Here is a 23,254-nt window from a genome sequence, read left to right as displayed (position 1 = left end):
CAGTAATAGGTGCTCGATAAATCTTTGTTAATTTATTGATTGCTGAAAGTAAAAGAATAAAGTTGACTGCTAGAAATCAAACTTTGGTCACTAGAAAAATGTATAGTCTTCAACAAAACTAAGAAAATTATGAGGAGGACTGGGCTGGGAGAGAAATGGGGGTAGGGATTAGGAGTTTTCTCTTAGATGTATTGAGTTAGAGATGGCTACTGCACTTTTGGGTAGAGATGTTTAATCAGCAATAGAGATGCAGCAGTTAGACATTAGGTGGCAAGAGATGAGGTCTGAAAACAGAGATAATGGGTATCATTTGCATAAAAATAATAGTTGAGCCCAAGGGAGCTGATGAGATCACTGAGAAAGAGCAGAAGAGAGGAAGAGCTTAAGGAAAAGAAGAGGACCCATATTTAGGGAATAGGATGCATATTTAGGGGATGGGATATGAAGTGCAGTCCCATATAGAAGCCTAAGAAATGCTTGCATAGATAGAAGAACTAGGAGAGAACATTATCACAAAAGCAGGAGAAGAAAATATGCAGAAGATGGTCAACAGCATCAAATATTATAGAGAGATCAAGCAGTATAAGGACTGAAAAAAGCACTAAAGGATTAAGCAGTAAAGGAATTATTGATGAATATGTGCACAAGAAAACATTCAAAGCACTTTCTTTTCAAGAGCATTTTCTTGCCATCTTTAATTTTTATATCACCTGTGTTTCCAAAGTAATCTCTCCCAATCTCAAACCCAGAGAACCACCACCTTATGACAAAGGAAAAAAGAAAGGAAAAAAAAAAATAGCTCAGTAAAATCAATCCATCAATCAAGTCCAACAGTGTACCACCTTACCTCCATTGTCTCTCACCTCTACAAAGGAGAGAAATCCATTCTTATAACTTCTTGGTGAGCAAATTTGATCACTATAATGATGCAGAGTTCAGGTTTCATTTTTGCTGCTTTTTTTTTCTATTTACATGAACACACCAGAAATATTTAACAGACAGATGCTTAAATAACGTTTTGGTCATGTATACTCATTGTGTATCTAATTTATATTTTAATATATTTAATATCTACTGGTCATCCTGCCATCTAGGGGAGGGGGTGGGGGGGTAAGAGGTGAAAAATTGGAACAAGAGGTTTGGCAATTGTTAATGCTGTAAAGTTACCCATGCATATATCCTGTAAATAAAAGGCTATTTAAAAAAAAAAACAGATAGATGCTTATAGTATGGGAAGTTTGTGGAAATCAATGAGTCTATTATTGATATAGGAACTGAGAAAGGCAACAGCCAGAAAAGGTGGATAATACAATCCTGAAAAGGGCATGATAAGCCCTCACACTAGAGATGCTGGTCCTCTCTAAACATTCCAAATACCTCTTAGATTATATAACATAAATTTGTAATGGTTCCAGTCAGGAGGATTTTATTATTTTCTCAAATTTTGCTCAGCAGCAAAGGCAGTGGATAGTGGAGAAAATCCAAGCCTGAGGCTTGATAAGAGGAGAAGGAAGGAAGGAAGGAAGGAAAGAAGGTGTGAAGACCGAGTATTTTAAAATCAGCCAGAGTCAGGAATTCAGGTTAGGGGAAAATCGTCAATCTTTATTCTCAGTGAAGAAAGATCGGAGGTGGAAGGGAATCAGAGATAGCAATGTGTGCAGCTGAGTCAAGAAGCTAGCTAGACCAGCAGCCACACGACCAGCAGCTACCAGAATAGAATCCAGACTCAATCTCTCCCAGCTTCTCTTCCTCTCTCTCTCTCTCTGCCTCCACCCACCAAAATCGTCATTTCCTATACAACACATCAGGACTTGCACAGAAAGTGGGCAGGGGCCATTCTTTATCCAATCATGTATATTAATAGAATATAGTCCAATTACTATTTAGCCTCACGTACTTGGGACCTCAGTGCATCAACTCAAGCCTCAGCCCATTACGGAAGGAAGGAAGGAAGGAAGGAAGGAAGGAAGGAAGGAAGGAAGGAAGGAAGGAAGGAAGGAAGGAAGGAAGGAAGGAAGGAAGGAAGGAAGGAAAGGGAATGGCAGTGGGAGGTAAAGAAAGAATAATTCAACTCCCCTACTCAATCAGTGAATTAGGGAATGACTGAAAATTCAGCCAGTGCTGGAAAGGTGGACAAGGAGAAAACAGACCTCAAAGAAATCCAAAAGAGTCTTGGCTGATAAGAGTTTGAGACTGAATGTAATGAAGTGAAATTGCATAGAGATAGATTTAAAATCTTGTACTTGAATTAAAAAAAATAAACATCACAAGAATAAAATGGGGTGGTATGGGTAGATAGCAGTTCATCTGAAAATCTCAAAATTTTCATGGACAATAAAATCAATTCATGACTGTCAAATGAAGCTAATGAAATTTTGAGCTATATGAAGAGAGAGATATGGCTTCCAGAAACAGAGAGATGATGGTCCTACAATATTCTGGCCCTATCAGGCTTCACTTGAGTTACCAGTTCTGGACTCCATGGCTTAAGAAATAGGTTATTTACCTGGCAGATAGAGTAGGGCAACTAAGATAGTGAAAGTCAATGCCATAGACATTTATCATAGTCTGGATTCAGCATGGACACGATATCTATGTTTGAGTATTTGAAGAGCTCTTATGTAAAAAAAGAAGCACAAAGCTTGTTCTATTTGACTCCCAAAAGGAGAACCAGGGACGGTGGATAGAATTTGTAGAGGAATAAATTTAAGCTTGATGTCAGGAAAAATCTTCCTGACTACTAAAATTGTCCAGAAGTGAAATAAACTGCTTCAGAGGTATCTCTCTTTGGATGCCCATTTGTTGGATGTGTTGAAAAGGGTATTTGTTTTGGAAATTAATTGTTTTAGGTAGCTCCTGGAGTGTCTTCCCAACTCTCAAATTTTGTGATTCTATGATTGATAATTACTAGATAAGTTAGGAGGGTCAAAATAGGACCTAAAAATTTTTGAAGGGGAAAAAAGTTATTATAATTCTGGAAGAGAAAAAATCATAAAACTCACTAAAAGAAAAATTGTAGCAAGAATCAAATAAAGGAGCAAGAAATCAGCAAATTCTCTTATAAAACTTGCTGTGGGAACATTAAGAATGAACTCAATAAAGATGCCACCAAAAAATGTTTATGCAACAAGTCAGATTCAAAAAATATAGTAAAGCAAAATATGCTTCAATTTAAGGAGTTCTAATTGCAAAATTAAAAAAACTTTTAGCACTGCTAACATTTCCTAGTGTTTTTAAGAATATTACTTTTTTTAAATGTATACATTTCATTGTTAAATAAAATCACATACATACATAAAATACATAAAAAATGTATCAAAGATTACATGCAATTTTAAACCAATATAACTGAGACCTTAGAACATGGGGAATTAATTCTAAATCTTTATTAGAAACAGAGCAATAAATATTCTTAAATATCATATTTACAGACTATCAGTAATTGTCCCATCAAGGAAAAGAGGAAAGAATAAGCATTTGTCCAGCACTTACTATGTGTCAGGCACTGTGTCAAGCACTTTATAAATATTATCTTATTTGATCTTCACAATAACATTGTGAAGTATATCGATTTAATTTATAGTTAAGGAAACTGAGGCAGACAGAACTTAAATAATTTTCTTAGAGTCACATAGCTAGTAAGTACATCTGTCTTCCCGAATACAGGTCTAGCATTTTATCTACTACATTACTAGCTCCATTTGTGAGCATCTAGATTGCAGGAATTTAGGAATGAAACAACACTGAAATGTGAAATGATCAGTAGTAGAGTATAAGGAAAAGAAAAGCCTATTTATTAGATAACTCAAATGCAGATTATTAGAGTTATTATTCTATTAATAAATATCATGTGACTAGCATGGCAATGGCATGACATTTTTGGCATGGAAGGTATACAAGTGCCTGCCCATAAGGAACTTAAAGTATCAGAAAAATAAATAAAATGAGCAGAAAAACATCAACAAACTTTTTTTTAAGTAAATCTTTCTTTAAAATTCTCCTCAAATGTCAATCCTTTCAGCACTAGGGCTTCTAAGCAATGGCCTAAATCTATACTGTCAGCTCTTAAAGCAAAACTTTGCAAAGGTCACCCCCATTCTCCACCCTAATCCTTCTAGCCCTCACACGTGGCCTCAAATCTTAAGATTTATAAAGATGCCTCAGAGAGTCAAAATCTCTGCAAGGCTAGATTATGGATTTGAGTGGTGAGGAGTCAGCATTCTTAGAACTGGGAGGACTTAGCAGTTGTGCCCCAGAGATTCTGCTGTGGTCATAATTACAAATATTTTTTAAAGGCTTTAGTTCCTCTTTAAATAAATGTGAAGTTTGCACTGTCTACTTGATAAAACAAAACTAATTAAGAAAAGTGAATATCCTGAGTTTGAGGGTGGTCTTTATATCTGTATGTAACTTTTTCTTTGCTTTAAATATGCTTATATCTAAAATGTGATGAACTCAGCCAATAAATAGCTGTTATGTGTTATGCTGTGAGTTTTGGTTGGAGGGGAGAGGGAAGGGCACACTGTCATGAAATTTAGGAATACTATTTTGTTTTCTTTTTTGTTAGCAATTAGTTCCCAATACAGAAATGTCTTCATATTTATTTTGTATAGACTTGATAATTACTTATATACATGTGCATGTAACATTCCACATTTCCTTCCTCACCCAACCTCCATCCTCCCAAGTGGAATATAAGTTATTTGAGGACAAGGGACTGTTTGCATCCTCAGCACAGGGCACATAAGTAATGATTTAATGAGTGTTTTTAAAATTCGAACTGAATTGAGTTGCTTTGTGTTTTGAACCTTTTTGAGTTTCTATAGTTAATGCTACAGTGATATTAAAGCAGGATTTTGTACCTTATAGACTCTACAGCAGTCAAGTTCAATCATGTTGAAAACTTATTTGCATATTGTACATACACTGGTATCTGACACACTTATTTGGTTGAGTAGGATGGGACACAGCTAAAGCTGGATAATCACAGGCAGTGTAATTCCACTCTTAAGAACTTATGATAAATCACTATGGACTCCACTGCTGTACCTGAACTGACCCTGGGCTTAAGGGCTGTTGCTTTTGATTGTAATGAAGAGCTTGCTAACAACTGCCATGGAATTGTTATGGAAAAATATTTATGAAACAGAAAGATTGACTGCCCTGAACAAAAAATACTATATTGCTGACATTCTTTGGAGTTCAGATATTTGCCAACTATAGGAAATCTTCAATTTTCCAAGATGTTTATGAAGGAATTAGAAACTTATAGTTTCAATATACATTGGATTCAGCCATTGCATTTCAAAAACTAAAAACAAAAATGTGAAAATCTTACGAAGCAAGGTACCACCATCAAATTAACCTTACTCAGAGAGTTAAACCAACTGTTCCAGCATTGAATGCTTTGTCCCACCAATTACAATTGGCCAGAAAAGGACTATTGTCAAGAAAGGTGGAAAGAGAAATCATTTGACTGGGGTCATTGCCAGACAATAACTTCAGAACGGCAGAGAAGGAAGTGTCTGACTCCAACACCAGTACTCTATCCACCGTATCATTTAACTGCCCCTAACAAATATTTTTTAAACTACTTTCCAGGTATTGTGCTAAGTGTTGAGAATATAAGTATAAAGAGTGAAACAATCTTTCCTCAAAATTAGCTTACATTCTAATAGAGAACATAAAAGATGCATATAAAAATACTCATACCAGAAGTATAAAATTTAAAAATACAAATATATACAGATTAGTTAAATACAAGGTTATTTGAGAGGAAAGAAACTAGCAGTTGGGGATGGGGAGGAAGGAGTTAGAAAAAACTTCATACAAAAAATGGTACTTGAACTTCTTAAAGGAAGAGAAGAACTTTTTGAGGTGGAGATAATGAGAAAGTATTCCCCAGACATGATGGGGAGGGCAGCCACCACAAAGACAGAAGGTGATTACAGAGTATGGGAGGAGGACTAGGTTGCTGCGGTTTTGTATAGGGTTTTAAAAGTTATTTTAAATAATTTTTAAAAGAAGAGGTTATATTTTATCCCAGAGGAAACAGGAAGACACTGGAAGAAAAAAACAGAAGGAAGGAAATAAACATAACTATGTGCCAAGTACCATGCTAAACAATGAGGCTATAATGCAAGTGAATAAGACAGTCCCTCTCAAGGATATTACATTCTAATGGGAGAAGACAACACACAAAAGGAAACTGAAAAGTATAAGGTGGGAAGGGAGATAAATGAGGATGAGGAGCAGGAACAGGACTGAAGGAATGAAAGCCAGCTGAGATCTCATCACAAGAAAGAGGGTCCAGGAGGAATTCATCAATGAGAGCCAGGGCAAGCCTTCCTGAGGCTTATTCCAAGGCAAGGAGGTCATGGGAGTGGTTGGATGCTCAAAGAAAAGGAGGTCTCGGCACTGAGGGAATTCCAGGAGAAGACAGTAGAAAAGGCAGGGTTTTGAAGTCTGCAAGTCAGTAATTATGACAGAAGGGGAATGGATACCGGCTCAGGCCCTTCCACAAAATGATGGCCCCAGAAAGAATTGGAGAGTAATAACATCATTAGAAAATACTTAAGAAAAGTTGCTTTGGCAATAATGTGTTGGATAATTCTCTAATTGATAAATGGTCCAAAGAGTAGGAACACTCAATTTTCAGATGAAGAAATTGAAATTATTTCTAGTCATATGAGAAGGTGCTCTAAATCATTATTGACCAGAGAAATGCAAATTAAGACCACTCTGAGATACCACTACACATGTCTCAGATTGGCTAAAATGACAGGAACAAATAATGATGAATGTTGGAGGGGATGCGGGAAAACTGGGATACTGATGCATTGTTGGTGGAATTGTGAAGGAATCCAACCAATCTGGAGAGCAGTTTGGAACTGATGAGGTTCGGCGCAGGGCAGAGAGCTGTGGGAACCCCTTCTGATGGGCCCAGGCCCTTTGTAAAAGAATTCACAAACCTGAAAAGTTAGACTGGCTGTATAAATATGACAGCTGTATAAATATGTACACATATATTGTATTTAACATATATTTTAACATATTTAACACATATGGGACTACCTGCCATCTAGGGGAGGGGGTGAGGGGAAGGAAGGGAAAAGTTGGAATAGAAGGTTTTGCAAAGGTCAATGTTGAAAAATTACCCAGGTATATCTTGTAAATAAGAAGCTTTAATAATAATAAACCAAAACCAATGTTTTAGATAGACTATGGGGAGAAACTAAAGGCAGGGAAACAAATCAGGAGGTAGTTCCAATAATTTAGGTGAGCAGTAAGGAGGAACTAAACTAATATAGTAGTAGTATTGATGTAATATGGCAATGATTTTGAAGTTCCCTGATTTTAGAGGGGCTTCTGTTCTAACAATAAGTCAGTAATCCTAAATCTTCTGGCTTTGGAGTGTCTCAGGGACTTCTCCGCTCCCAATCTAAGAATAACAATCTATCTGATTCTGAATAGACCACTCTTCAATTCATTGCTGATTGATAATCTGGTCTGTGAGAACCAAAATCGGGAGACCACTCCCTGGCCCTGGCCCTACCTCTAGGCCATAGAATTAGCATGTCAATGATAGAAAACTAGATAAAGGGGTCTCTTTTCTCAGGGGACTTTGCTAGTTTCTTTTGGAATTCAGCCCACTTGTAATGGCATTACAATTACAAGAAACTTTGTCCCTTGACTAGGAAATGGGTTCAAGCCTGCAAATTCTTTTGAGACACCTCATTACACTGAGATTTGTGACCCCAAACTTTTGGGGTCCCTTTCCCAACCTCAACAGTATATTAGATAAAAAGTGTCATTTGAGAGAAATGTTGTAAAGAGAGAAATAGTAAAGCATCAGAACAAGTCAGAAATGTCAAAAAAAGATCAAGCAAACTAGGAGTATGACTATTCATAAACCCCCCAGTTTGCTATGCTCAATACAGTCTCTAAAGGAACATGCCTTTAAGGAAATCTTACATGTTGCTAGCCATGACTGTGGAAACTACACAATAAAGGATCCAAAAATAAAGATAATATCTTTAAAATAGAGAAAAAATAGTAGTCAAGTGAAGCTTTATGGAATCCACAACAACGTTTTTTTTTTAAAAGGCATTTATACAGCATGCATATTTCATGCATTCAGTTTTAGACTATTGTATCAGCATCACATCATGTGAACATGCAACATTCCAAAGTTATGTCCTAAAGTATTCTTTTCCTAGGGCCTACTGAATTTCTACCATGTATTTTTCCCCCCTCAAAAGGAAACCATTATTAAGCTCTGTTATCTTCTGCTGGAAAAGTTCTGTGAAACAGAATTCAACAATACAAGAATACTTTCTAGAATTTCAAGGCATTCTTGATTTCTAACTCTGTATTAGGACATTATTCTGAGTATAAACTATGGCTTCTTGCCACTGATGCTTCATTTCTTCACATTAGAGCTGTGCTTAGCCATGAAAGGCCAGATGGTATGTAGGCTTCAGTTTAACTCTATTTAATAAGCATTTGAATTATGTCCTATGGGCAAGGCATTGTGCTGGATGCTAAGGATTCAAAGACAAAAATAAAGCAGCCCCTGCTTTCAAAGTGTTTTTATTCTAGAGAGAGATGTGTGTGGGTAGGGGGTGAGGGAGGAGAATAGAGCATGCGTGTATAAGTAAAGATAAAGTAATCTAAAGAAGGAGAGTATTAAGAATTAGAGTTGGAGGTGGGATCGAGAAAGGAATCACATCTGAGATTTTACCTAAATCTGAACATTGGAAAAAATATAAAGATTGTGAAAGGGGGAGGAGTTCATTATAGGCACAGAGACAGTCTGTGCAAAGTCAAAAAGGGAAACAGGACAGGGAATGTTGGGTTTAGGGAGTAATTAGAAGTTTAGTTTGTCAGAGAGATAAGGCAGAGCAATATTTGGGAGCCATGTTCCCTTAAAGAAACCATACTTTCAAGTTACAGGAATTTTTAAAAGTGCTAAAAAGGTAGACAGGATCCATACAATAAAGAAAAAAATAGCATTAAAGGGTGATGCTATAGAGCCTTAAACTCTGGTAGTTTGCAGTCCCATATGAGATCTCATAATCTGCACATAAAAATTTCTCAGGTGAAAAGGAGTTGTGAGTGGAAATTTTTTTTAAAACCCTACTGTTAAAGCATACAGAAAGTGAATAATGGAGAGAAATACGAAATATCTGGAAAGATAGAATGAAGCTAGATTGTGGAAGAGTTAATATTTTATTTTAAAGTCAATAGGGAACTACTGATAATTTTTAAAAAATTATTAATATGTGTTAATTCCATCAAATATTTCCAAATTACATATAAAAATTATTAACTTTTTTTTTCAGTTTTGAGTATCAAAATTCTCTGCCTTTCTCCTATTCCTTCCCAAACTCTTGAGAAGGCAAGCAATATGATGTCAATGACATGTATAAAATACTGACAGTTTTTGAATGGTATGGTTTCATGCCTTAGAAAAAAAAAATTTGGAAGCTCTTTGGAGGTTGCTTTGGTGAAATGCTCAATTAAGAGCTACTGCAAATAGTCCAGGTGAGAGGAGTGATTGATGTGAGAGATGTTAAAGAGGTAAAATCTACACCTGAGCAATTGATTAGATTTGGGAAGACTAGGGTGAGTCAAGGATGTCTTCAAGATTGCAGCTTGGGTGACAAGAAAGATTGTGTTCCCCTCAAAAGAAATAGGGAAAGAAATAGGTTTAAGGGGACTGGTTGTTACCAGTCAATGGTATGTTCCTTATTACAGCTAATTTCTCTATGAAATTAGCCTGCTGGTCAATGGAGCACTCCCATCTCGTGGTGTCTTCTCCCTTAATGCTATCTTCCTCCTGATTAATTTTGAGTTCCACTAGGGAATTTGTCTTTTCCCTTGTTAATTGCTAAAACCCTTTTTGACTTGCTAAATATTTATGTATTTAGCCCATGCTCTTAACAGCATAATAAAATCTTTAACCCTTGATTTGGAAGTCTATGCTTACAAATTCTTTTGAGATAACTCCAACACTCACCCATCGCCCCAATATATTTTGGAGGTCTCACCCCATATTCCATCACGTTGGCTAATCCACACACCCCCATCTCGACTATTTCAGCTACTGCTGTCTCCCCCACAAGTCAATGGTACATAGAGTTTGTAAACAAGGACAACAGTTTTTGTGCTTTTACTAACATTTCTACCTGCAACACAGGATCAGATTCTTTCTGAATTTGTTTTTTGGTTGTTGTTTTTATAATAAGAAAAGGATTTCTCTTATGATCTTTTAAATTTTTTTATTGAGAACAACAACAACAAAAGGATAGCTCAGCTCCCCCCAAGCCAACAAACCAACATGGGAAACAAGGAGGAAAGCCTGGAGCAGAATAGACAGAGCCTCTCAGAGTTACACTTATCTCTCAGACTCAGGACTTAGGTCTGCCGTCTAGAATGCCTGGACAATCAGAACTACATCTAGAGCCTGCCGGTGATCAGTGGGGGGCGGGTGAATCACTCCAATGGATCTAGGTAAGAAGCTAAAATAGGGGGACCCCGGGGAAGTGTCACCTCTCCCCAGTCTCTTGTCGGTCCGCAGTTTACACCTCGGTGCGCGGTGCTCCCTGAGTTTTCCATAGTTCGCGTCTTCCTTCGGGGATTTCAGAGCAGAGGAGGAGTTCGGAAACTTTGCCAGCCAAGGAGTAGAGATAACAGTAACAGCTCCAAACACCAGGAGATGAGTGGGGAGGAGAGGGACCAGGCACGATTATATCACAATACATTCTCCCTTTGAAAACCACCTCTGAGAGTCTTGTACCCTGAATAATGGAGAAACAACTCCCTTGAGCTGTCCCAGATCTGTCTCCCGACTTTTGAGTTGATGATTGAAGCCTTTCTCTTGGACATAGCCCCTTCTCCATTGTCTTAGTCCCCCGGGGAGAGAGAACAAGTTATGTTCCCTCAGAATGGGTTAAGGATTACATTTGAGATTAGATAAGGGGTTAGATAGAGTTTAAAAGTTTTCCCAATTATATCATAATACATTCCACCTTTGGAAACTATTTCTGGGAGTCTGTGTACGGAACAAGATTCTCCCCATGTTTATCCCTGGTAAACAAACCAGAAATTCAACTTTTTTTTTTTTTTTTTGCTGGGGGCAGTGGGGAGAAGACTTATTATTTTACTCATGTAGGAAACTTCTCCCCTCCCTCCCCCAGTTCTACTAATGCAGATCAGGAATCCTTCTGCAATGTCTTAATGACTGACCGATGAGTCCTGAAAACTTAAATGTCTTGCCCAGGGATCACACAGCTAGTATCAGGCAGAAGAAGGAAGTGAACCTATATTTTTCTGATTCCCATGCTGCCTCATGACTCAGTATGGGGCATCTATGATTAATTGGAAACACCTGAAGATGAGAAAATCTGGGCCATTCGGCAAATAAGAAGGCAGGATCAGGAAAGACAATTGGGGATTGAAAAAGAACAAAGGCTTCATTGTTGGAACCCACAGACTCAACCAGGCTAGATCACAGTTATCTCTTAGTACTCAGACTACACTAGAATTTATAGGATAACTATTCAAGCCTATTTTTCGCCTCTCAGTGAATGTGATATAGAGAAAATAGTGCTGGAATGGGAGTCAGAGGACTTGCATTTTAATATTTTGCTACTTTTTGGACAAGTCATTGAGCAATGCTGAGATGCAGTTTCCTGGTCTGTAAATGAGAAGGTTGCCTTAGATAATTTCCAAGGCCCTTGCCAGTTATGATTCTATGACTATAAACTGTGGGTTTAGATGATTTTAATCTGAAAGGTTTTTCCCAATTTATCCTGTCTCATGTCAAACCAGTGTATTCTCTTAAATTTCCATAGCAGCAGACAGAACCTCCTCCTCCTGTGTAAACTGGATCTAGAGAAAGTGTGATGCCCATGAAATTGTTTATTTTTTATATAAATTGAGGTGATAATGTTGTTACTTGATCAACTGAAAAAAGGTATTGCCTAGAGAACCATCCATGATAGTTTCCTGAAAATATCTGATTTTTCTGTGAACAGGAGATTTCACCAGATGTACCAGGGAGGTAGCAATCTCTTTGCTGAAATTTGAGAAAAGACAGCATGACCTAGGAGGATAGTGTAGCAGGGGGCTGTTCGGAAGGAAACTAGGTAGTCTTTTCCTACACATTCAATAGCCAGGAGGAAGAAGGGATCTCCATGCTGCATGGTGAAGAAGGATAGAATTTGGTGGTGGCAGAAACAGCATTTTCTGAGTGAGCTCTAGTGAGTACTTGAATTAAAGCAGCAAATAACACAATTGAGGAGTTATGCTGGGAGACAGGAGCAGTCACTGACTTATGGGACAAAGACAATGAGCCCTGGAGCTAAGTAGCACAAAGTCTAAAAGGAAGGAGACAGCTGCCAATGAAGCTATTGCAAAAGGTAGAGATTTGACTCTTTGGTGGTGTAAGTTTGGCAAAGACTTACTGGATGCCTTTGTGGGTGGGAGAAAGGTAATTGTGCTACCTGGAAGATGGACTATCACTTACCCCTAATAATTGACCTCAGATTGTAACTTGTCCCTTTTTTCCACTCAATGTACCTTTCATGAACTTCTGCTTACCTGATTGAGGATCCAAAAGAAGCAGCAAGTTATTGCCTGATGTACGATGTCCTGGTATTGGTGAGCAATGATGTGGTCCCCCAGTGACTTCAGGAAAGGGCAGGATGTCCTACAAAGGCCATACTAGTATAATTTGCAGGTGGTGCAAATTCTTTAACTTAGGGGAGAATGCAGCCGGCCTGTCCAAGCATGCTCAGTAAATTATATCCCTGGGCTGGGCCCTTAAAGGGGAAGATAAAGATAAGAAGTGTTAATGATCAGGAGACAGAGCCAAGAAAGACCTGAATCCCCAGGGACACAGTTAGATGCATCATTGCAGCCCCCATGGGGATGAGGATTGAGGAACCAGAGGGCGATGGGGGCCCAGAACGAGGGAGACATTTGGGGGAGTTGGAGCTGCAGTCTCGTGCTATGGACAGAGACTGGACAACTCAGACCTGGAGGGAGGACGACAATCCACGTGGCTCCCCAAAAGAAGACTCATCGACCCGAAGAAGGAGGGATGTTTCTAGGGGAAATCCTGGGTGGGGGCATGAGTCCATGAGGTGTCTGAGACACACCAAAAGTGAAACTGTGTTCAGAGGGTTAGGTTGAGGACCTGAATGACACACAGGTTAAACTGATAGCCTAATAGCAAAGAACAAAAGTACAGAGAGCAGCAAGTGACTACATAGTCATTTATCACAACAGCAACCTTGGAGTGCAAAGCAGCTCGTAGCTGAGATAGGAAGAGGAAGAAGGGAGGTGATTGTTTCTGGTGAATGATTAGACTGAGCACAATAACCCTTTTACCTTTGAGCAGCTTTGGCTAGTGCAGAATAGCAGTCATCTTAATAAGTCTCCAAAGTGCAAGAAGGGCATGACTTCTGTGTCTGCGCTTCCCGGAATATTTCTGGTACATGGACATGGCTCTGGGTTTTCTTATAACTTGAAAGAAAGCAGCCAGGGGCGCTTTGCCTCTGCATTTTCTTCCCTTAGATATCTTCTGTGCTGTATAGCTGGACTTATTCCTTTCCCTCTGAGAGGGGAGTCAGTTTTCCAGTGTGAGCAAATCTGAGATGGCAAAGACTGCTTTTCAGATATAACAATTGTTCTGAGACTCTGACCAATATTACCCCAATGGGATGTTTGAGAGCTCCAAATATAGCCAAACGATGTTTTTGCTCCAAATAGCCTATTTCTTTTTTTTTTAATAGTATTTTATTTTTCTAATGGCATGTAAATAGTTTTCAACATTGATTTCTATAACATTGGAATATATAAGTTCCAAATTTTTTTCTTCCTCCCTCCTTTACCTCCCCTTTCCCCAAGATAGCAAGAAATCTGATATAGGTTAAAATGTACAATCATTTAAAATGTATTTCCACGTGAGTCATGTTGTAAAAGAAAAATCAGAACAAAAGGGAAAAACCATGAGAAAAAAAAAAGCAAGCAAAAAAGGTGAAAATAATACTCTTCAATCCACATTCAGTCTTTACAATTCTCCTTCTGGATGCAGATGACATTTTCCCTCCCAAGTCTATTGGAATTATCTTGGATAATCACATTGCTGAAAAGAGCCAAGTCTATCCTAATTGATTATCACATAATCTTGCTCTTACTATGTACAATGTTCTTCTGTTTCTGCTCACTTTACCCAACATCGGTTCATACAAGTCTTTCAAGGTTTTTCTGAAATTAGCCGGCTCACCCAAGTGCCCTATTTCTTGCTTCTAGACCCCCACTACTGAGATAAGCAGCTGCAGCCTGCCTGCACACGGATGTGCTGACATTGCAGTCCAGATTACAGAGGTCTTTCAGCAGCCCCAGCAGCAGCCCCACAGTATCTCCCCCATGTTCTGTGTGCCTTCTGTCAGGCACGTGTGTTCTGTCAAGTACAGCTGATGATCATGTCACTCCCCTTCCCCAGAACTCCGAGACACCAGGGCTATAATTATCTCCAATTCACAGGTGAGGAAACTGAGGCAGACAGTGGTTAAGTGACTTGCTCAGTGACATGGTGTTTTCCTGCAAGTGACAAACTTTGTCAGAACTAGCTCAGTGTTTGAGAAGCTTCTTAGCACAATGTGGATGAGGAGAGGTATTAGACAGACCTCCAAACTAAAAGTCTACAGTGCTTCCCTCATTGTTATATGCCTATGAAACCTAGGAGAACAAATTATTACATACTGACTAGCCTTCAGAAAGTGGGGCCAGAGCAAACCCATTTACAGTATTAAAAAGCATAAGGAATTAACCTAACTACTTTCTGACAGAGGGAAAGTTTAGGGAGCAGACTAACAAATTTTTGGACATGGCTAGTGTGGGTATTTGTTTCAATGAACTATACTTAGTTATTATAGGAATATTTTTTTTTTCTTCAGGAGGTCAAGTGAGGATAAAATAGATTTTTCATGGAAAACAAATTTGAAAAAAAATTAAAACTATAATGAGAGACAGTGTTGGGTAGTAACTAGGGAATCACTCTCAGAATTAAGGCAACCCCCTAGCCCAAGTCCAACCTTTGGCACTATCCATAAAACCTTGGACAAGTCACTTAATCACCTAGTGAACCAAGAAAGACTCAGAATTATATAAAGCAGAATAACTGCTGCTCTCCACTGCTAAAGGGTTATTTCATTACAAAACACTTCTTGAATCAATGAAATCACAGGTCCTACTTTTGTAGTGATAAGAAAAGACCTAAATAGCTTTTTTTTTTTTTTTTAAGTCATGTTATTAAAATCCACCACGCTTGGAAAATAATATGCCACCGTAAGAAACTACTTGTGGATTGAACCTGGCCTGGCTCTTTCTTTGAGATATATTTTAAATGTTAGAATTATAAACTCATACACATACAAAAAATAGCAGAATGATAAGATTATCCTGAGGGAGCATATATGATCGATCTTTTTTTTTTTTAATAGCTTTTTATTTACAAAACATATGCATGGGTAATTTTTCAACATTGACCCTTGCAAAACCTTCTGCTCCAACTTTTCCCCTTCTTCCCCTCACCCCCTCCCCCAGATGGCAGATTGACCAATACATGTTAAATATGTTCAAGTATAAATTAAATACAATATAAGTATACATGTCCAAACCATTATTTTAGGTTTGCTTAACTTTTAAGGACTAAATCTAGGACAAGAATACAAGAAAACTCTCCCCCTGGTCTCTCTTTTTTCAATAGAAGTAACACTGGAGTGGTAGTGCACATAAACAGTATGGTGTAGAAAATGTTCCTGACCTAAGAAGGTGAACTTAGTCATTGTAGTAGCAGCAGCAGCAGCAGCAGTAATAACAACAAAAACAACAAATATATGTATATATATAAAACACTTTTTTAAAGGTCTTCAAAGCTAAGCTCAAAGTGATGGCAGGGACCGTGTCGCCAATATTAAGCTGTCCATTATACATGAAACAAAGAAAGCTTTATGCTCAAGCTGCCCATGTTGCTGGAGCAACTGGCCGGCGGCGCGTCCTAATTCTCACGTGGCTTGTAATCCTATCTGTCCCATAGTTTGGGGATGTCCCCCTTGAAATTCTAGCTGTGTCACAGGGCTCACTCAGACCTAAGTAATGTTGCCTACCGCAAGGGTAAAACCAGCCTTTACAAACATCTCAGGGATAAGTTTTCTGCAAACTGATCAGAAGAGATGGATCAGGGCAGCTTGGGCGATTCACAAAGATGTTCAGGAAGGGAGAAGGGCAATTGTTGACTTGTTATATGATGATCTAAAAGCCTAAGGGAGGGCCTCCTGAAGCCAGTTAGGACAGCATCTTTGTTCTGACCCAAGAGTGAGGCACCAGGATTGGATTTGTAAGTACCAAGAATACAGAATGAAATACAAAATAGTCCAGGACCAGAGGCATTCACCTAAAGGCCCAGACAGAATTAACAGAGTAAAAAGGTTTTAGAAGAATCCCACCAGTTCTGGCAATGACCAAACCTAATCTACCTTGGGCTAAGAATCAGACCTTGATCCACTCTCTCAGGTAGAGTAAGGAAAACAAAGCAATAGTATTGATCACAGAAGTAACACTACAAACCAAACTAACTAGATTGGAGTTAACAGTGATTCTATTTGGAAGTTTTAGCATTTAAAAACAAACAATCCCATTTTTTCTCATCTCATTCATTTCTATAACTTTGTATGTTTCTCTAAAAAATTCTCAACCTTGCCCTGCATAAATTAAAGGAAAGCAAATTCCCTATTTCTTCATAGAGTACATGGTTCCTCCTACCAGTTGCAGAGGTAGTGAGGACTGTCCCACCTGGAGTCCCAGTTTTAGTAACTGGGACAGATTGGGGGGGAAGTCATGGAAGAAGAACAACAGATGCTGAAAATATTGATTTCTTGCAGCGTAGGGTTTTCCTTTAGAGTATTCTGACAAATTTTAGCATGCTAATAAGAAACAGTGTTATATACAATGCCTGCATTTACCTCTTTAGCTTTGGACAATAACTATTAATTAATTCACTCAACCTTAGAGTCCCTCCTAATTAAAAAGTCTGAGTTTTAGGGGAAAGATAAGACTGAAGTCTACTTTGAGTCATTATACCTAAATCAAAGGCAAGAGTTCAATCTGCATTTAAAAGAAAAGAAAATCACATGGATAGGCTCATTCATTTTTAACAGAAAGAACCCATTATTTTAATGAAAAATTAATTACTGACACCTTTCTATATAGCACTTTAAACAACTTACATATATAGCACTTTAAAGTTGACAAACTATTTTCTTTACCATATCCCTATAAAGTAGGGATGGTAAAATGTAACTTGTTTGGGGCACCTTTTTCGTCCCCAAGGAAGATTGCCTGAGCCTCAGACTCAGACCAAATGTCTTGACCAAGGTCACAAAGTTTGTAAAATTATTTTATATTTACCAGGGATAGATTCTGGTGCAACATCTGGCTGCTATGATCCCTACCTTTTGGGAAGGCTGAAGCTGCTGGGTTTTTTAGGATTCTGAACTGCAGACTAAAACTGGGTATCTGCATTGTTTGGCACCTCAGGTGACCATCAGGGTGGAAGAGTGTGGCAGCCCCAAAGCAGGGACAAACTGGTCCAGTTTGGAAACAGTAGGTCCAAGCTTCTGTGTTAACTAGTCTAAAGATCTTACAATAGATGGCATCTGTCCTTCCATCCTGGGAGACACAGGAAGAAATATTCTCTCTGCCTCTTCTCCCCCCATCCAGAAGAGTTTTAAATGAATACAATAAAATACATAGTATTATAAAGGAAACCAATTACATTGAAATAAAATTATAAAAATATTTAAAGTTTCAAGTTCAATGACTCCCTGAAATCTACCCAAAAATCTTTTTTGGGGGAGAGGGGTAGACACCAAGGCTAAAAATCTCTACACCCTGCCATGCAGCAAAACGAGGGAAGGATAAAGCTGAGAGTAGAATAAGAAGAAAATTTTGTCAGGTATGTAGATTGTCAGGACTGGAGTCAGAAAAATCTGAATTTACATCCAACCTTGGACATTTACTAGCTGTGTGATCCTGAGTAACTCACTTAACCCAGTTTGCCTCAGTTTCCACATCTGTAAAATGACAAACCACTCCAGTATCTTTGCCCAGCAAACACCAAATGGATTCACAAAGAGTCAGATACTACTAAACAATAGCAATACTTCAAAAAAGATGGCATTTTTTAGCTTCTGTGGGCAAAAAGACTCAGAAAGAAGCCTTTCTTTTGGTCAGTATCTGGCCTCTTCCCAAGCTATATCCATTTAATAATTGGGGAAAACCATAGTCCCTGGATCACTTAGTTTGTAGCTTCCAAATGAAACTGCTTATTTTAGACCCAAAAGACACAGAGGCCATTCTTGGCTGAGGGGAGCGAAGCTTTGTCACCATTGGCAACTCCAGATGCCTGATTCATCTCAACACCAGCTGCCCAGACAGGTGTACTGATGTACAGATATTTCCTAATGTCATGGGACTGAGGATACCTTTGAAATGCATTTCTTAAGTACGTAGCTGTCAACCTCCAGGGCCTAATTTATTATAATTTTTTTTTAACTGTGCCCTTTGTTAAAATGGGCCCTGGGTGTTACTAAAGAAAACATACATCATAATAAGTTAAATATCAGAAACAACTAGGATCTGATTTTAAAAACACGTGACACAAAGTTGCTTAAGTGTTGCTTCCCAGGAGAGAACAGCAAGGCAATGAAGCCGCCATGTCTCCAGGACTGGATAAAGTCCTGGATAAAGAAAGGACTCTGGCAATGCTATGGAGAAAGTCTGCTGAAGTAGAATTAGGGGAACCCTCCTACCCTATCTGGGCAGAGCCTTTAGAAAAGTCCCATAGATCTAACTGGCTCAGAGTGGTTTATTACTATAGTTATAACTATAAGCTATTATCACCCTATTGTAGCTCCAGGGGATTTATTAGTCCCTACATTCTAACTTTGCAAATGGTACTCCAGAACTTTACTGATAGGCTTGCTTACTTGATAGAACCACCATCATTTCACTCAAGAGAAAATATCCTTTTTTACTTAAAACATAAATATAATTCCAATATTAAATAAATTAATTGGAACAATAGGCAAAGAATCATATCAAATTCCTTTTATGGAATAAATATGGTATTGAGACCTAACCCAGGAAAAGCAAAATAGAAATAGAAAATTATAGACCAATTTTACCAATGAATATTGATGCAAAAATCTTAAATAAAATAAAAGCTGGGAGACTACAACAATGTAACACAACAATTATATATTATGATCAAATGGGATTTATACCAGAAATGTGGGGGAAATAATTAAATAGTTAATAGTTAGAAAAAGCTTTTGATAAAATATAACATTTACTTTTATTAAAGCTAGAATAAGCTTGAAACTTTGCCAGTAAAGTAAGTAATGAAGTAAGTATGCTCATTATCACCAGAATTATTCAATATTGTATCATAAATGCTAGCAATAATAAGTGAAGAAGAAATGGAAGGAATCAGAATGGGGAATGAAGTAATAAAACTGTCTCTTTCTGCAGATGATATGATGTTTTACTTGGAAAATCCTAGAGATTCAACTAAAAAATTAGTTGAAACAATAATTTTAGCAAAGTAACAGGATATAAAACAAACACATAAAACATTAGCATTTCTACATAACACCACAAAGCCCTGCAAAAAGAGATAGAAAGATATAGTTCTTTTAAAATAACTGTAGACAATATAAAATATCTGGGAATATACCTGCCCAAGAAAAACTCAGAAAAGATATGAACATAATTAGAAAGCACATTTTATACAAATAAAGTCAGATTTAAATAATTGGAAAAATATTATTTGTGGGTAGGTCAAGTCAATATAATAAAAATGAAAATTCTGTCTAAATTAATTTGTTTAAATAAATAACCAAAAACTTATCTTATTGAGCTGGAAAAAAATAATAATAAAATTAATTTGAAAGAATAAAAGGGCAAGAATATCAAAGGAATTAATGGGAGGAAAAATATAAAGGAAAGAGGTTTAATAGTGCCAGATCTTAAAATTACTGCTGTGATGCATTTTTTAGGAATGATGTAGTAATAACCTCCAGGTAGCTTTACTTAGAAATGTTGTATTTCTTCCCTTAGGCTATTTTGCCTTAATTTACCTTGTAAGGCCAAGGATGCTAAGTTCAAAAGATTGTAGGCTGTCAATCTGCTAGCCAGTAATAATGGGATGCTTGGAGCTAATGAGCATTAATAATGAGGTACCTAAAGTGCCATTTGACTTAGTGATGTTTCAGGCCTAAAAACAAACCTCTGTCTCTCTCCTCCACCCAGTAGTTCTGCCCAGAAAACTGTAGGGAGGCACCTGAACACAAAGTAAAAACCTGACCACTCCTCAACTCCACCTTTAAGTCATAAAATTAGCATATCAGTATCTATAAATTTACCGCTTGCTCCTTGCCATCTTTCTCTTTTGGAATTTAGCCCACTTTAATTAGCATCATAATTACAATAAATTTTGCTCCTTAACTTGGAGATGGATCTAAACCTTGCAATTCTTCTGAGACACCTTACAATACCTGTCTAGTACCCCAATATTTTTGAGGTCCCTCTCAAATTCTGACATTCTGGGATGCCCTTTACTTCAAACAGTATTATAAAGTAGCAAAAAAATTATAAAATTATCAAAACTATCTGTGAATTAGTTAAGAAACAGAATGGTAGATTAGTGAGAAAGAGTAGAGAAGTTTACACAGTAGTAAATGATTAAGTATATGATAGATGTAAAGATTTGAGCTTTTGGGATAAAAATTCACTGATTGATAAAAATTATTAGGAAAACTAGAAAGCAGTCTGGCAAAAACTAAGTATAGACCAATATATTTATTTACCATGACAGAGTCAAAACAGATGCATGACACATAAAGAGGAGATATCATAAGTAAATTAGAAGGACATGGAACATGTCCCTATCCAATTTATGGATAGAAGAACCTAGGAATAAAGAAAAGATAGAGGGCATCGTGAGATGTACAATAGATAATTTTGATTACATTGAATTTAAAAAATTTTGTGCAAATAAAACTAATGTAGCCAAGACTAAAAAGCAGAAAATTGGAGGAGAAAGTTTTATTGAAAATTTCTCTGATTAAAAGTCATATCTCAAATGTATAGAGAACTTTGTCAATTTTATAAGAGGATAAATTATTCCCTAATTGATAAATGGTCAAAGAATGTGAACAGGAAGCTTTTGGAAGGAGAAATCAGAGCTACATATAATCATATAAAAATGCTTTAATTCATTATGGATTAGAGAAATGCAAATTAAAACAACTTTGAGATACCATCTCATACCTATCAGATTGGCTAAAATGATAGGAGAAGAAAATGACAAATTTTGGAGGGTATGTGGAAAAAATGGGACACTAATATACTATTGATGGAATTGTGAACTGATCTATCATTTTGGAAAACAATCTGGAATTATATCCAGGGAGTTAGAAAACTGTGTATATCCTTTGTCCCAGTGATACCATTATTAGGTCTGTTTCCCGAAATGATTAGAGGAAAAGAAAAAGAACCTACATGTTCTAAAATATTTATAGCAATTCCCTTTGTAGTGGCAACAAACTGGAAACTGAGGAGATACCTATCAGTTGGGAAATAGTTAAATAAGGTAATTGTGATGGAATACTACTGTGCTATTAGAAATGGTGAACAAGTTGATCTTAGAAAACATAGAAAGACTTGCTTGAAATAATGAAGAGCAAAATGAGCAGAACCAAGAGAACATTATGTACAGTAACAGCAATATTTTTTAAAAAGTAAATCTGAATGACTAAATTATTCTGAGTTATACAAATATTTAAATAAACTAAAAAGGACTTATGAAGAAAAATGCTATCTACCTCCAGAAAAAGAATGATCTATGGAACTATGAATTATATAGTTTAATATATATATCTGTGTCAAATGCTGGCTTTCTTTAGTGTGGGATTGGGAGGGAAAGAAGAAAACCAGTTGGAATTCAAAATATAAGAAAAAAAAATAAATATTAAACGAAACTGTAAATAAATCTCTACACCCCCTCACACACAGCTGCATATCTATACATCTGTTCCTTGTTCCCCTACTCCCCTCCCACTTACATACCCATACACAGGTATATACTTACATGCATGCCCCGAAGCATTGTCTGGCAGAAATACCTGATTGTTCTGTTGGCTGCAACAGAAAAATCAGTTTATAAGTAGTCCTAAAGTAAAACTCTCCCCTATTTACTCTTTGAACCAATATACTAAAGTCTTCTATTACTGAAATATTTGGAGAGTCTGGTATATTCAGCCATGTCCTTTTCACCAGTTTCTTATTTCTTGGTCCCAGCCAGAGCATCAAGCACCTTTTTGTAACACACATAAGCTTTCTAGCAGCCATCAGCTAAAGATACAAAAGTGGTTACCAGACATGTAGCTGACTTTCAAGGTGTTAGGGCAAAAAGTTCAAGAAGACCACCTGAATTTTTCATTATTGGAGTCAAAAGCGATTATACTCTCTGAGATGCCCTCTCTGGCACGTTTGAAAAACAGATTTGTTTTTAGTGGTTGTTTCATTACATTTTAAGCCTTCCCAGTTCTCTAATTCTGTTTCAGAATTTTATTGAAGTTTCACTTCTGCTTTTTTCTCTCTTTTATCTTTGCTGCTACTCTATTTTATTTTGAAATGTAAAGAAAAAAAAGCAACCCTTTCCAAATCTTCTAAGTTTTGGTTTTTTTTTTTTCCTATGCTGAGTTTCCAATACATTCTTTACTGTGTGTGAGATGAGAAGTAGCATCTCAGAAATACAGTGACAAACCTTCATCTCTCTCACCTTGTTTTTAGAACCCTGGATTAAGGATATTCTTGGTGGCAGGGGAAAAAAAACTAGATTAAAAACTCCTTTCAAGATAGCAGACTTAATAGAACAAAACAACCCAACTCTTTCACAACTACTCCAGCAAAGATATAAAAACAGAAAAAAAAAACCCTAAAACCCACACATCAAGTTTTGATCAGAAATAAATTAAAGGGGCATTTTTCTAGCCCTGACCACACACAGAGGCAGATAGAGACTTGGAAGTCTTGGGCAAAAGATCCAGCCAGAAAATCCCTGGTTAGGAACTTAGTGCACAGAAACCTTCCAGCTCTTGGACTAGGGACAACTCAG

At 37.2% G+C, this 23,254-nt stretch overlaps 1 long non-coding RNA gene across 1 annotated transcript; it reads right to left on the bottom strand.

The window, feature by feature from the left end:
* Window positions 1-10,272: 10,272 nt before the first annotated feature.
* On the bottom strand, window positions 10,273-22,623 carry LOC116422443. The gene is made up of 3 exons (XR_004233087.1): window positions 22,226-22,623; window positions 13,399-13,659; window positions 10,273-12,827 (listed from the first exon to the last, which is right to left on the bottom strand). It is a non-coding gene; the product is annotated as an uncharacterized LOC116422443 (long non-coding RNA).
* Window positions 22,624-23,254: the final 631 nt, after the last annotated feature.

This window comes from Sarcophilus harrisii, chromosome 3 (genome assembly GCF_902635505.1).
Source record: "Sarcophilus harrisii chromosome 3, mSarHar1.11, whole genome shotgun sequence".
NCBI lineage: Eukaryota > Metazoa > Chordata > Mammalia > Dasyuromorphia > Dasyuridae > Sarcophilus > Sarcophilus harrisii.
Note: the sequence above shows the minus strand (reverse complement) of the source record. Positions and strands in the feature narration are given on the sequence as shown.